Source organism: Lolium perenne, chromosome 4, assembly GCF_019359855.2.
Source record: "Lolium perenne isolate Kyuss_39 chromosome 4, Kyuss_2.0, whole genome shotgun sequence".
NCBI lineage: Eukaryota > Viridiplantae > Streptophyta > Magnoliopsida > Poales > Poaceae > Lolium > Lolium perenne.
In genome coordinates, this window is record NC_067247.2 from 344,626,733 (window position 1) to 344,639,856 (window position 13,124).

The 13,124-nt window shown below is 42.0% G+C and overlaps 1 long non-coding RNA gene across 1 annotated transcript; it reads right to left on the bottom strand.

Moving 5' to 3' along the window:
- Positions 1-557: 557 nt before the first annotated feature.
- Positions 558-8,895, bottom strand: LOC127297100 (uncharacterized). Its single transcript, XR_007848882.2, has 3 exons — positions 7,042-8,895; positions 6,601-6,960; positions 558-1,964 (listed from the first exon to the last, which is right to left on the bottom strand). It is a non-coding gene; the product is annotated as an uncharacterized lncRNA (long non-coding RNA).
- Positions 8,896-13,124: the final 4,229 nt, after the last annotated feature.

Below are 13,124 nucleotides of genomic sequence, written 5' to 3' on the forward strand. Positions count from 1 at the left end.
CATTATTTAGATTAACATCTTGTTAACTATATATGCTCGCATGCTTAACCTGCAGTGGTATGGCGATCGAGGAGAGACATCACATGCATCACGCACGGCCTACCAGTACTGGCACGACACTTTAAGAATGTGCTGGCTCTTTGTCAGAAACAGAAGTAGATCACGGACAGTGCGTGCGATCGAAGTGGCCAGTTCAACTGGCGATGGTATTCAATATGGCGTGCCCAAACCGTGATCTCATCAATTTTCAAGAATAGGAACCAGAAGTTCAAAAGGTGGAAAGATTCGTATACTGTGCAACACATTGGCATACAAAAAATAGAACACGAACAATCAAGCTCAACCGTGCTGAAGTTAGAGATGCAAGTGGGATCCCTGCAAAATCTCCCTTCTACTAGTTCCGTTTTGTGGCTTCTAGTTCAAAATTTGTACTAGAAATAACATAATGAAAACATGTAAAGCACTCAATGAAAAACATCTTCAAAGTACAACACTAGAAGTGGAATTTCAGTGTGATCCCGCTTGACTTCAGTAGCCAAAGCATATACAACACTCGGTGAAAACATATGCTCCATTTGATCGCTGATTTAGTACAACAATGACACTTGATATGGATCAGGGAGTAGATAATGTAACTATTTCTCGCGCATAGAATCCTCGAATCATGTGGCCTAGCTCTGTTCGTCGTTATCGTGTCTCTTGCGCCAGCACTACTACTCCTCCTAGATATTGACCGGTGTCGAAACAAACAAGGCGTCTGATGAAGCGGTACGTGGCAGGTCTCAGGAGCAGCGCCAGTGCGCCACGTGACGCCCGCCGTGGTTCGGCCAATGGCGGCGCGGCAGAGAGATTTCAGTGAGAGCGTGCATTGCTGCAGCGTTCATCATTCCTCCCTTCCCTTTTCCTGCCTCATCGTATGCTTAATATTGGACTGAACAGAGACGCAGAAGGACCACGGTACAAGTTCAGAACTTCAGAAGTTCACAGACTCTTTCAATGCAGATCACGAGTATCCCCACCCGCTCGTAATTAACCGTGCGTGTGTTCGTGTGCAGTCAGTCAGTCAAGCTAGGCAGAACTGAACTGAAAAGGCTAGTGCATGCCGATGGTAGTACAACAATGCAGGGACAGTCGGGCTAGTTCCAGTGTTCAATGTACTGCTCACTCTTTGGAACTCATGTGCCTTGGAGCCCTCAAAAGCTTACGGTGGTGGTGAGAGTAAATAAATGGCCCCAACTAGGCAGAAGCCGACTACGGAGAGAAATCTTTTACAAACCGGGCTCCCTCCACTGTCAGCACTCTTCACTAATACTCTGCCCATCTATTCTTTTCTTGGGGTTGAACAGTGACAGCACTCTTGAGATTTTATCTTTCCAACCGATCACCGGAAAACTAGAGTGACCAAGATCTCGACTCCCTTTCTGTTCAGTTTCAACAAAATCTAGTTATACATTGCGTCGCACACCAGCCGTCTGTGCACAAATTGAACATAGAGCACATATCTTGTGCGTAGCAACTACGAATTGTGCAACCTTGACCACAGCTGGGAACTCAGTAACCTCACACATGATAATCTGGTGGAAATATAGATTTTTCACTCTTGATTGTTGTTCGATCAGGGACGAATGACAGGCCATGGCTGCAACTGGGCATGGCGCATACCACCATCCTGGTGTTGAAACACATGCATATTCTGCTACAAGTTTCGCTCCAAACCGACTTAAACTCTAGAACTGAAACAATAATAGCCCAAAACAAGCTTGGTTGCCCTTTCTTTCTAGACTCAAAATATCGGTTTACGCTGCAACAGCGAGCAGTATATCCGTTTCTGAACTAATTGCTTCCATCAAATCAGCTAGGCAATGGTCAATCAGCCGATGCACACTCGACCAAATGGAGCAACAGCAATGATGTATCTGTTCACTTTCTGACTCACAGTGACCTTGCATAACAGTTTGTTATTCCTGCAGAATTGCCAAAATGGAGAGGCAGTGGTTATGGACGTGCAAAACCAATACAGGCAATATATCAGCAAATTTAACATTTGTAGCCATATCCTTCTTTTTTCTTTTTGTAGGAGTCGTATCCTGCTTGACTAATCAGTAGCTACGAATGGTAGAGATGACAATATAAAGTTAGCAAGGCCTTTTACGGTGGAAGAAGTTAAGAATGCTCCTTTTTCTATGAAATTAAATAAAGCGCCGGGACACGATAATATCCCTATTGAGTTCTTCCAACACTGCTGGGAGATAGTGATGCCTGATATAATGCACTTGTTCGATAAATTCATGCTGGTCAACTGGATGTGGGTAGAGTAAACTATGTTGTTATTACCTTGCTTCCTAAGATCAATGAGGCCAATAAAATTCAACAGCTACGTCCCATTTGTTTGCTAAGATGCATTTATAAGTTGATCACGAAAACTTTATCTTTAAGGCTTGATCCCTTTGCTCCCAAACTTTTCAGTGTACAGAAAAATGCGTTCATATCAGATGGTATTATGGCTTTGCATGAGATTATTCATCATACACATACACATGTAAAGAAAAAAGTTGGGGTGGTGTTGAAACTAGATTTTGAAAAGGCCTACGATAAAGTTAAGACTTTTTTGCTTCAATGTCATAAAGTGAGGGGTTTTCTGATGGCTGGTGTAGTTGGTTGCGTCAGATTTTGCATAATGGGATAGTCTCTGTGAAACTTAATGATGAGATGGGGCCGTATTTTCAGAATGCTAAAGGGATCAGACAAGGAGATCCGTTGTCGCCAATGCTTTTTAATATGGCTGGTGAGTGTTTAACAAAAATGGTGTTGGACGCTAAAAAAAAGTTTATTCATAGGTTTGGTTGCTGATTTGATTCCTAATAGTGTGGCGATTCTACAATATACCGACGATACAATTCTATGTTTTGAACATTATCCCGAGAAAGCTATCAATGTGAAGTTACTGCTTTATGTGTTTGAGTTGATGTCGGGACTCAAGATAAATTTTATGAAAAGTAAGGTGTTTGTAGTTAATGCGGATAATGAGGCGAATGCTGTTTATGCCAGTATGTTTAACTGTCAAGTTGGTACCCTGCCAGTGAAATATCTAGGGGTGCCGGTTACTTTTGCTAATTTGAAAAATGTCGAGCGGGATTTTGTGGATGCTAAGATGATAAAGAAACTTGCAGCATGGATATGTGATAGTGCAACTTCTGGTGGAAGATTGACCTTGCTACAATCTTGCTTGACTGGGATCCGATCCATATTAGTTGCCACAAATATAGATGTATCTAGACACATTTTAGTTCTCGGTACATTCATACTAGTGGCAAGTAATATGAATCAGAGGGAGTATATGTTTCTCATGAATAAAACTTCTATTGAAAAATTGACTAAGCATATGAGGCATTTCTTCTGGCAGAATAGAAGTAAAAGAATGTACTATATGGTGAAGTGGAGGAGAATATGTAAATCTAAAGCTAAGGATGGTCTTGGGGTAAAGGACCTAAGAAAGCATAATATTAGCCTTTTGGTGAAGTGGTGGTGGAAGTTAGAGACGAGAGATGGCCTGTGGGAACAAATTGTTAAAAAGAAACATTCACCCTGTTGGAAGTTGTTGTTGAAAGCGAAATAGATATATTTGGCTGGCAGAAAGGTGAATCTAAAGATGTAAACGGTGCCACCCCGACAGGCATCCCCGGCGATTTGCAATTTTGGACCGTCCGATCGAGCAGTTACAGCGCATCCCGGCCGTCCATTAGTGGCAAGTCGTTCTTATACCTGTTAACACATTTCGGAAGTGCTAGCCACACACGCCAGTACGCTAGGATTCTCCGGTCAGGAATATCCTCCCGCTGCTTCCAACCCAATCCCCTCAACCCTAGTTGCCGTCATATTCTCCAATCCCGTCGCGCCACCAGCGGAGCCCGCACCTCCGTCGTCTTCCTCCTGCTGCTGTCGCCACCTCCTCTTCTCTCTCCAATTCAGCAGGTCCGCGTGCCGCCATCACAGCCACGTGCTTCCATGGCCAGCAGCAGCAGAGTGCGCCCTATGGGGCCGGTGGCTGGCGGCGTAGGAGGAGGAGCAGGGCGATGCCGAGGTGGTGACAGGATGTGCGAGAAATTATCTCTAATTTTTGTGTGTATTAGCTGGTCTATTCTACTGAAGCATGCTCAGGTGTTTTTTAATGTATCCTCTGTTTGTCATGGCCTTCATGTGCCATACCAAATTCATTTTAACATAAGGATCAGTTAACATTTCCCCTTATTGTTTTTAATGACAGTTTGCTACTGCCGTGAGCAGCCTAATTTAAAATAGATAGGACTACTGACCTGAGATCCATACCCACATTAGAGGAAGTTTTGGAATTCTACTGATTCTATTTATTCGTATGTATGTCAATGCAGTAGCAAAATCAAGCATTTAATTAAGCAAATGAATGTTGCTTTTGTTCAGTACTCTATTATGCATTTTTACATGCATTGTCATCAGTTGGTTGTTTGTTTACATGGTTGGAAAATTCATTCTGAACTTATTGAGGCAGTATGATCAGATATGAGTTTTGAAAGGCGGTACTATACTTTACACCTTTATTTCTAAAATGGGTGCTACTGCTGCTACAATCTAGGTGCAAAACTGGACAATAATTTGTAAGGTGAAATAACTTTAACATGGATGTAAAGTAATATCGTGTTAAAATTGAAATCGGTTAGGCTGGAAATGTTTTTCAGAATGTTAGTGCTTCAGTGATTTGAAAATTGACAGTGCAACATTATTGTACTGGAAGATATAGAGTATTAGTTTCAACTCTCACCTATATCATTGCAACTCTGAAGTGATTTTCTTGCCCTGGAACATGTACAGGCTTAGCATGCTATTTAGGTGTGAATTAAATATGTTACTTCCTCCGATCTAGACGCTAATATGGATGTATCTAGACACATTTTATTTCTAGATATATCCATATCAGCGACAAGTAATATGAATAGGAAGGAGTACATGATCTTTTTCTTGCTAGATTTTGTTGTCTCATCTTGGTCATGGTTTTAGGGATATTTGTTAATTTCCATTGGTTTTCTCATGCTTGCTTTAAAACCATCGCATGTGGAGTTAAAATTGTAAATCATCGATCCACAATAGCGGGATATAAGAAAATACCTTTCGGCGTTCAAACGTTGTTAATTGAGTACGAAGAAAAGCAGCAGAGGGGATGCTATTCCACCGGGATAGGGCGGGAGGCGTGCAGCGCTTGCGGGATCCCTTCTCCTGCTACTAAAGCTTCTATTCTCATGTTTCAGAAATTAATTGAGTACGAAGAAAAGCAGCAGAGGGGATGCTATTCCCTAGAGGATAATATGTTCTTTCCTTTCCTGGTGTTTTCTTCCAAATTCCAATAGATGCAGGTCAGGTAATATTTTCCTCTAGTTGTGTTTAAAACTTGCCATTCACGCATAGTTTTTTTTTTCGAGAAAACGCAAAAAGCCTTTGCGTTTCATTTCATTGAAAAGATAGAAGATTTACGGTTACATGGCCCCTAAGAGGCGATACAACACAGTTGGGGAAAGAAAAACAGGGTGAGCTAGTGTACATCCCATGTCTGGGGTAAGATCATGTGTAGCCCTTGGGCTCCTGCCCTTGCCCAAAGAGTGGCTTCCTCCTTGATGTTGTTGACGACGGTGCTGATGGAGGGTTGGGCTCCATTGAACACACAGTCGTTGCGATGCTTCCAAAGCATCTAGGGGACGAGCATGATGATAGATGCCAGGCCCTTATGCTTTATACTCTGTTATGCTTTGGCGGGTTGGATTATTTACTTCTGAAGAACCAAGAAACGGACTTACCTCCATGTGCCATAACATATTCATTTTAACATGAGAATTACTGTCTGGAAAGTTGACATGATTGCACGGGGTGACAGTCATATTTAATCGTTTCTATTTTATTCAGAAAAACATCAATAAGGATCAGGGTACAATAAATTGTATGACAGGAGGACGGCTAAGTAGATAGCTTATCAACAATGGAGTAAAATCCGTATAAGTGGTCACATGGTTTTATCCAATTATGTTAGGCTTCCAGGTTATTGTAGATTTAGATCTCCACGAAATATAATATAATTGTTTGCGAAATTCTGAAAATGCTCTTCATGCAATTCGTTTTTTTCTTCTACGATTGCAGAGGAAATTACTAATGCTACATATAAGGGAGGAAGTCTCAAAAGGACAAGAGGCTGAGCAGTAGGCAAGGTATATTGCACATTACCTTTGTGTTGCCTTTCACTATTTGTTTTTTTGATTCTGTGTTTACACTAGACACATATGTTCTTTTGTTATTATTGTTATCAAGGTTTCTTCTTGCAAACTACAAATGAAGCAAAGAACTGGCCCTATTTTTGGTGATGTTGGTTACTTGGTATTTACTATGGCTCTCAAGTTCACCCCTACGTATAAGAGAGGGAAAATATTATTTGGATTACGGTGTTGCGAGTTCTGAACAGATTACAGTGAAACATATGCAGAAAAATAAGAAGATGTAAGAAACTCAACTTCCGCTTGTTTGAAGGAAATAGTTATGATCTTATAATCCAAAGAGCCACATGTGTATGTAAACTATGTTTACCTTAAACTGTTTGGAAACATCCTTAGCCGATGAACCAGAACTTCAATACATGTCTTTGAGAGGACAAACTGACAGCATGGAGACCACGAAGAATATTGCATGGAATGGAATGTGCGAGAATGTCAGCCAACCAGCATGGTTTCCAACATGTTCAGGCTAGTATTATTAACAACAGGGAGCTGAGAAGGAGGAAAGAAACCACAAGCACGACCATAACACATAGTTACTTATGTAACAGACATTGACCATTCACCTTGATAAGAAAGACAATCAACAGGATCAGAATGGCCAGATTACTCTATTCATTCATCTACCCAAAAGGTTAACCAGGAAAATTTCACTGCAATTCCTGTAGAGAAGCTGCAGTAGCAATAAACCATGTTAGCACTTGTACATACATCAAAAGATTTAGAACAAAGGCACTGGAATCGAAGTTTGTACCCAAGATGTGAATAGAGGTCAGTAATGGGAATATTTGACGTGTAAAACAGATTAATTGGGTATGAACCTTGCTGCACATAAGCATTCCTTGATCTTACTGGAAACGCAACATGTAAGCCATGGAAATACATAGCCCTGAGGAATACCAAACAGAAGCAGGTCAATTGGTCACATCTGGAAGATTATGGTGGTCCAAAGCCTCCCGCAGAGAGGTGTTACCAGTCCTAGTACCAAGATATGGAACAATGGAATCACAACAGCTTCAAGCACCCTGGACACTGTTGTTGGTTGTGGGGCTAAACATGTTCCGGATTTATATTCTCGCTGTATGCCACAAGTTTTCCATGAGCCAAGTCATCGCAGAACAATATGCCAACAAGTTTTCCATGAGCCAAGTCATTCTAGCTACTCTTTCAATACTTCTAGGCTTTTGATTTTTTTCCATGATGCGGAGAAATTCCATGCACACATCTTTGTACCAGCCCCCCAAAGCAGTCCATCAATGAGAACAGCCCATGCAATATTGTTAGGATTTGAAGTCCTCAATAGCATGTGATGAAAAATAAATTGGGCTCCTTTCCTTCTGCGGAATTGGCATAAAGACCATACTAGTGCTCTATAACCAAACAAGATGGAGTTCATGACATTGAGCAGACATATACCTGAATACGCTCATAGCCAGGTCAACTTACAGAGTTCTCAATAGTGACATAATAAAATAATTATATGCCTCCTGGTTTGGATATAAACCCTGACCAACCATGCTTGCTCATCTGTGCAAAGTGCAAACCATCTCCCACTTCTGCTGAATTCAATAGCAATGCATCTCCCACTTCTCCTGGTTTGGATATATCAAGATGAAGTTACTTGATAAAAGTAACTTCATCTGGAGTAAGCCCTTGCCTCACTAAATCTGAAAACAATTCCTCAGCTTCCTCTATCTTGCCTTCTTGACCCATAGGTTGGATAAGAGAACTGTAAGTATGCAAATTAGGTAACATCTATGTTCAACCATCCTGTTCAACATTAAGGGCCAAAGACGTGGCAGCATCCGCTTATCAGTGTAGTGTAGGTAACTACATTTGGGCATAACCCATGATCCACCAATTCACTGGACAATCGAGAAGCCGATTCCATTTTGCTTTTCTTGCAAAAACCATAGTTCAATTCAGTGTAAGACCACTCATCAGGCTCACACGGGTTAGCCTTCATAAGGTCTAGAATCCTAAGAGAAGCACTAGTATTCCCCGATTCACAGTATGCTTTGATGATGGTGTTGCATGTCACAAGTGTAGCTGTAGGTCTGCCCTCAAACATATCAGTCATCAGCCATCAGCATTGCCATTGCTTTGTCAGTATCACAAGTTTTACACTAGCCCTTGATCCTTTCATTTATATAGCCTGGTGTTGGGTAAACAGCCATGTCTCTGCATCACATTATAAACGATGAGTGCACAATCCAATTTCCTAGCCTCCACCAGAACAATGATCAAAGCTTTATATGTCACTGTATTAGAGAGCACGCCATCTCTTGCCATCCGGTGAAAGCTGTTGGCAGAACACCATGCCGTGTCATTTCGGTACTGAAATCAAATGCCTCGTTCACCTTCCCACTATTTCAGAACGAACCCATTGATCATGGCTGAGTATGCTGCGCCGTTTGGCTCGCGCTCATCTTTATCCATTCCACTGAAAATCTCAAGTGCTGAATGAATCCAAGCAACTGCTACTGCAACACCCGAGAGACGTTGACGTGTAGGTGAAAGCGTCGGGCTTCATCCCGGACTCAGACACCTTATCCATGACTGACTGTGCTGTGCGTCCCTAACATTACCATCATTGCACAATGCGTTGATGACGATTCTGTAGACAAGCAAATTCGGCTTGAAGATTTGTCTGAGCAGGCGGTCGTACCTGTCCATGAACTCAGCCGAGGGTGCTCAGCTGGATCAGCAGGGTGCCATACGCCGCGAGACCATCTTGGCCCCTCCGCGGGTGAGCGTATCCAGATCATCCATGGTCCCCGTCATCTCCAGCAGGGCTCGGGTACTTGCGGGTATCCAGAAGGCGAATGGCGAGCGTGACGAAGGTGTCCGGAAGGTGTTTGTGGGAATGCTTCCACGCGAGGAAGAGCAGGAATGGGGCCCGGGTGCGAGGTCTCCGCCGACACGGTGGCGGCCTGCGTGGGCGTGAGAGCGGAGAGCAAGGCGCCGCGTTTCCAATCGGGCTGCGCGCGCTCGATTATCTTCTTGTCCTCCCGCCGCAGAGCCTGGGGCGCTGCTCGAGTCTGACTCGGTCTGGGGTAATCCCCGGGGACTTGGGGCTGTAGTTTGTTGTCTATGGAGGAAGAGGAGAAGGCGGAGAGGAAGGGAAAGAGGAGCGGTCGAGGGCGGGCGGCGGCGGCGCGTGGAGGAGGGAGAGGGGACGCAGGCGAGGGGCAAGCGGCGCCACGGAGAGGGGGGGCGAGGCGGTGGTCACCGAGCCACCGCCCACCGCACGCCCCCTGGTCGGGTACGGGCCAGGCCTACTTGTGTATGTTTAGCCTGTACCAGTTAGTTTTTTCATTTTCTTTTTTTCTTTTCTGTTTCTTTTCTTTTTTCGGTTTTCGGTTTTGGTTATATTTTTCAGATTCGAAAATTTAAATTTTTTAAAATTGTTCAACTTGAGAAAATGTTTAAATTCAAAAAATGTTTAAATTTGAAAACCACTCAAATTCAAACAACATTCAAATTTGAAAACTGTTCAAATATGAAATTTGTTCAAATTCGAAAATTATAATAATATGAAAATCGTTCAGATTCGAAAACTGTTCAACTATAAAATTTGTTCTAATTCAGAAATGTTCAATTCGGAAATTGTTTATAGAAAAAAATACTTTTTTGTTCAAATTTAAAAATGTTCAAATCTGAAAATGTTTAGATTTTTCTAAAAAAGTGATTTCTTTTTAATTTGAAAAATATTTAATTTTTACAAATGTTCAGATTTTTAAAAAATCTTTTAAAAAAGAAATCAAACAACAGAAAACAAAAAGAAACGAAAAAGAAAAAACGGCTTACCTGATGTTGGGCTGCGGCCCAGTTAGTAACCCGGTGGGCGCGCGGGGTGTGCAGCAGCCTGATACGTCCAAATTGCATCACTATTTTATATCATAATTTGCTGTTATTCATTGATATATTTCATATTGGAACACAATACTTATGTTATTTCATCTATTTTGCATGTTTCATCATTATTGGAGGATCGAACACCGGAGCCAGGATTCTGCTGGAAAAAGCACCGTCAGAACGCAATATTTCGGAAGATCGACTGTGGAAGGAAATTATACCAAAAATCCTATTTTTCAAGATGACGAAGGAAGCCAGAAGGAGGAGCCAGGAGGAGCCAGGGTGGGCCCACACCCTAGGGCGGCGCGGCCCAGGCCCTGGCCGCGCCGCCATGTGGTGTGAGGGGCCCACGACCCCTTTCGCCTCCTTTTCTTCGCCAAACCCTTCGTCCCGAAGACCTAAGCCACAGAGGAATCCTCGCGAAAGGTTACAGCCGCCTCTGCGGGGCGGAGAACACCAGAGAGAAAAGAGCTCTCCGGCGGGCAGGAATCCGCCGGGGAAATTCCCTCCCGGAGGGGGAAATCGACGCCATCGTCACCGCCATCGAGCTGGACATCATCTCCATCACCATCATCATCATCTCCACCATCATCACCGCCATCTCCTCCGCAGCACCTCGTCACCGCCGTAGCAATTTGGGTTTGATCTTGATTGTTTGATAGGGGAAACTCTCCCGGTATCTATTCATACTTGTTGTTGATGCTATTGAGTGAAACCATTGAACCAAGTTTATGTTCAGATTGTTATTCATCATCATATCACCTCTGATCATGTTCCATATGATGCCTCGTGAGTAGTTCGTTTAGTTCTTGAGGACATGGGTGAAGTCTAAATGTTAGTAGTGAACTATGGTTGAGTAATATTCAATGTTATGATATTTAAGTTGTGGTGTTATTCTTCTAGTGGTGTCGTGTGAACGTCGACTACACGACACTTCACCATTTATGGGCCTAGGGGAATGCATCTTGTACTCGTTTGCCAATTGCGGGGTTGCCGGAGTGACAGAAACCTAAACCCCCATTGGTATATCGATGCAGGAGGGATCGCAGGATCTCAGAGTTTAAGGCTGTGGTTAGATTTATCTTAATTACTTTCTTGTAGTTGCGGATGCTTGCAAGGGGTATAATCACAAGTATGTATTAGTCCTAGGAAGGGCGGTACATTAGCATAGGTTCACCCACACAACACTTATCAAAACAATGAAGATTAATCAGCTGTATGTAGCGAAAGCACTAGACTAAAATCCCGTGTGTCCTCGAGAACGTTTGGTCATTATAAGTAAACAAACCGGCTTGTCCTTTGTGCTAAAAAGGATTGGGCCACTCGCTGCAATTATTTCTCGCGCATTTTACTTACTCGTACTTATTTCATCTGTTACATCAAAACCCCCTGAATACTTGTCTGTGAGCATTTACAGTGAAACCTTCATCGAAACTGCTTGTCAACACCTTCTGCTCCTCGTTGGGATTGACATTCTTACTTATCGAAGATACTACGATACACCCCCTATACTTGTGGGTCATCAAGACTATTTTCTGGCGCCGTTGCCGGGGAGTGAAGCGCTATTGGTAAGTGGAATTGGTAAGGAAAACTTTCTTGTTTGTGCTGATTTTATTTACTTTCTTGCTATAAGTCATTATGGAGAGATCTTCTCTTCAATTTCTATTTGGGAAATCTACTACTACTGCAACGGTAGTGGATGAGGCGCCAGGTGAGGAAGTAATACCATATAAAATACCTACGAAAATTATTGAACATGTTATGGATAACCGCTATGAAGGGGATGGAACTGTCCATCCTGGTGATCATTTATTGTTTTTGCATGAATTATGCGGGTTATTCAAATGTGCAGGTATTGCTATGAATGAAGTTAGGAAGAAGCTATTCTCTATATCGCTGTCTGGTAAAGCGGCGCATTGGTATAAATTGCTGAAGAATGGTGATTCTCTTGACTGGGAGGACATTGTGCCTTTATTCTATTCCAAATTTTATCCTCCAAGTGAAATTCACAAAGATCGGAACCGCATATATAATTTCTGGCCTCATGATGGAGAGAGTATTGCCCAAGCTTGGGGGAGATTGAAGTCTTTAATGCTGAAATGCCCCATTCATGAGCTTCCTGGTAATATTATTATTGATAATTTCTATGCAAGACTTTCTTTTCAAGACAAGACGTTGCTGGATACTTCTTGTTCTGGATCATTTACACGCAACAAAGAAGAGTTTAAAAGGTACCTTCTTGATCGGATCCAAGAAAATACTGAAGGATGGGAGAACGACAAAGATAGAGAATCAGGTATAATTTATGATTATAAATGCATTGAAGCTTTTATGGATACTGATACATTTCGTAATATTAGTGCTACATATGGTCTTGATTCTCAAGTTGCTGCAAACCTTTATAAAGCTTTTGCCTCTCATTATGAATTGCCTAAGAAGAATTTTGATAAGTATCATGAACCGTATAAAGATAAAATTGATTCATCTATTAATAAGTGTGTTGTAGTTGAAACTGCTGATCGCGTTATTCCTGAAGCTTATATTGAAAAAACTCCTTTTCCTGCTAAAATGAAAGAGTACTCTGTTATAAATAGTGCGGTTCATAAAAGTGAAAAGAAACCTAGAGAACCTGAAGAACAAATAAAAGTTGAACCTGCTGTTGCAATAGTTAAAGATCTTGTGACTGAAAATGTGGAGGATGGTCATATTATTTTCTGTGAAGATGCTTCTAATATTGTTTCACATCCTAATAAACCCAAACAAGCTAGTGTTCCTATGCTATCTGTTAAAATTGGTGATCATTGCTATTATGGATTATGTGATATTGGTGCAAGTGTTAGTGCTATTCCGTATGAGCTTTACACGGAGATTATGCACGAAATTGATTCTTGTGAACTTGAAGATATTGATGTGGTTATTCAGCTGGCTAATAGAGAAACTATTTTACCAATTGGTATTGTTCGAGATGTGGAAGTTCTA